The sequence below is a fragment of the Theropithecus gelada genome, chromosome 12 (genome assembly GCF_003255815.1).
Source record: "Theropithecus gelada isolate Dixy chromosome 12, Tgel_1.0, whole genome shotgun sequence".
Lineage (NCBI taxonomy): Eukaryota > Metazoa > Chordata > Mammalia > Primates > Cercopithecidae > Theropithecus > Theropithecus gelada.
The window spans coordinates 80,401,068-80,404,275 of NC_037680.1; the positions used below are offsets into that span (position 1 = coordinate 80,401,068).

General features: G+C 39.9%; 1 pseudogene; it reads right to left on the reverse strand.

Moving 5' to 3' along the window:
- Positions 1–865: 865 nt before the first annotated feature.
- On the reverse strand, positions 866–2,991 carry LOC112635871 (annotated as a pseudogene).
- Between the last annotated feature and the right edge of the window lie 217 nt (positions 2,992–3,208).

The window sequence follows — 3,208 nt, forward strand, 5'->3', positions numbered from 1 at the left end:
GTACTGTCCAGTAGAACTTTCTGTGCTGATGGAAGTGTTCTATATGTATGCTGTCCAACATGGTAGCTACTGGTACTCAGTAACCCACATGTGGTTATTGAATACTTGAAATGTGTGACTGAATAATTGAATTTACATTTTGTTGAATTTTATTTTATTTTATTTTATTTTATTTTTTTGGGATAGAGTCTCGCTCTGTTGCCCAGGGAGGAGTGCAGTGGTGTGATCTTGGCTCACTGCAACCTCTACCTCCTGGGTTCAAGCAATTCTCCTGCCTCAGCCTCCTGAGTAGCTGGGACTACAGGTGCTCACCACCATGCCTGGCTAATTTTTTGTATTTTTAGTAGAGACGGGGTTTCACCATATTGGTCAGGCTGATCTCGAACTACTGACCTCGTGATCTGCCCGCCTCGGCCCCCCAAAGTGTTGGGATTACAGGCGTGAGCCACCGCGCCCGGCCCAGATCTCAGTCTTATTTCTTTTCTCACTCTATATTTCTTCCCAGGGTGATTTCATTCCAATTTATGGCTTCAGGTATATTTTATGAGCTGATGACTCCTAAGTTTATTGTCATTTTTGAAGCATTAACTGTCTTCTCTGTGTTTCCTCTTCCTCATTGGTTTAGCCCTCATCTCTGCAAAAACAAAAAGTAGAAACGAAAAATACAAAGCAGCAAGTTTTTCTAGGCTCATAAGTTTTTTTTCAAGTTTCAGTTATTGATTAATTAAAGTGTAATCTTCAACACATTATATCAATGTGATTTTATGTATTTAGAGGAGAAATACTTCCTGGTTAAGTGGAAAATTGTGCAGATGGCTTCTGGAAAACCTTCATTCTAAAGCAGCTTTATAGTGAAACATTTCACTTAGAAATCTGGACCTTCTTTCTTCAGTTTGCTGTAATCCACATGCACTGAGTAGAACTTATATTGATTCTTGGGACCCAGTTTGTTCCAGGGCCCTGGGTTATTCTTTCTGTCCCAACTAACATCTGGATTGAACAATGCCAGACACAAGAGATACACTGCTGCTCCAGGACCTCCAGCTCCAGTAAATACAAAGAGGGGCATCAAGCTTGGCTGCTTCTTGGAATAACTGAGGATCTAGCAGAGCAAGTTTGCGGCAGAGGCCCTCGACTAGAAATGAGAGAACCAACCTAACTACCAGGCCCTGGGCTAAGTAGTATTTGGCTCATAAGTTTTGAGAGCAAGCTCTAAAACTCCAGTGAACAGTTAGCTGCATGCTGTATTTAGGCAGACCCTTGACCCAGTCCTTCCCTAATTTGTCTTCAGAATAATTGTGGGGGCACTGAAGAATTGTGGGACACTGGCATGAAGAAGAATCTTAGAGATATTCTTTGATCTAGTTCAATTAATTAATCAATCAATTAACTGACAAAAATTGTATACATTGATGGTGTATAACATGATGTTTTGATATATGTACACATTGTGGAATGGCAAAAGCAGGATAATTGACATATAAATTACCTCACATACTTTTTTTTTTTTTTTTTTTTTTTTTTTATGATGAGAACTTTGGTCTGTTTTTCTGGTAAATAATAGGTAGTAGGACTGGTACCAGAACCAGGTCATCCAGAGATGTTCTGTCTGCTGCCATCAACTCAGGGCCTCAGAAGGTGGTACTCCTTCCCTAAAGGTGAATTATTTTAACTAAAAAAACACAAAGAGAAATCCTTATTTCTAGATGAAATAAGAACCAACAGGAAATTCCAGGAGATTTCAGTTATATCAGTTGTTACAGTTGCTATATAGTGATATAACATCTGTTACAATGAAAACAGCAAGTATATATTTAATATACTTTTACAAAGTCCCCATATTTTATTTTCTTTTCTCTTTCTTTTTGTTTTTGGAGGGTAGCAAGGTTTATTGTAAAGAGCAAAAGAACAAAGCTTCCACAGCGTGGAAGGGGACCCAAGCGGGTTGCAGCTGCTGGCCGGGGTGACCAGCTTTCATTCCCTTATTGGCCCCTCCCATGTTCTGTTTTTGTCCTATCAGAGTGCCCTTTTTTCAATCCTCCCCGTGATTGGCTACTTTTAGGATCCTGCTGATTGGTGCATTTTACAGACCACTGTTGGTGCATTTTACAGAGCGCTGATTGGTGTGTTTTGCAGAGTGCTGATTGGTGCATTTTACAATCCTCTTACTAGCTACAGAGTACTGATTGGTGCATTTTACAATCCTAGCTACAGATTGCTGATTGGTGCGTTTTACAATCCTCTTGTAAGACAGAAGAGTTCTCCAAGTCCCCACTTGACCAAGGAAGTCCTGCTGGCTTCACATCTCAATCCCCCCTCTAAACAGGACATCCCAGCTGAAAAGTCCCCATATATTCTTTTAGTAATCATTTTAATGTGTGTGTGAGAAAAGGACACTATTAAAAGAAACTTTTCAACTTTTCTAATTCTGTGTCTACTTTTAGCCAATATTTGTGAGCATCAATCATATCCTTCCTCAGTAATTATATTTTATTGTTTCCTCCCAGGTCATGTGAAAGACTGTGTATAATTCAGAAGAGATATTTCTATGGTGAAAAAAAATACCCCATATTTAAATCAATTCAAGTTTCTTCTTGACATCTAGGCTGTATCTAGGACACATCTGGACATCTGGAAACATCCAAATTTGACTGACTTTTCCAGTTTTCAGCAGAACATTTAGTAAATAAAAGAATAAGAAATTTGTACTAATCATATATTTTTTTAAAAAGTCAACAGCACTTCAGTGGGGCTGGTATCCTCATGGCCTGGCCTTTATTTCTTGCCACATGTCAGACTTACCCATGTTGGTGGAGGAGGCTGACATTCAAAGGGTGTGGTTTTTGAGGTTGCCACATGCCTTGCCATGACTTAAAATATCTCTGTCTGACTGCCAGATGGCCTGGGGAAGCACCAAACACAGGATCCACTGACCTCAGAACTTGGTGCTTTAGGAATGGAGCCTCTTTCAAGGTCCTTCTTAAATTTCATCAAGCCTTAAACTGAGATTTTGAGCTGCTTCTCCTCGCTTTACTGAAAGCAGAGGGTGATAATTAATTTCGGGCACAGATAGTAAATGCTGACTTTTCATTGTTCCCTCGAGAACACTTTACTCTCCAAGAGAAGGTCTCCCTTCTTCAGCCCAAATCTTGTGGAAACTGTGCACATGAGGTGTGGAGAAATCCCATGGGAAAACTGGGAGTCTACA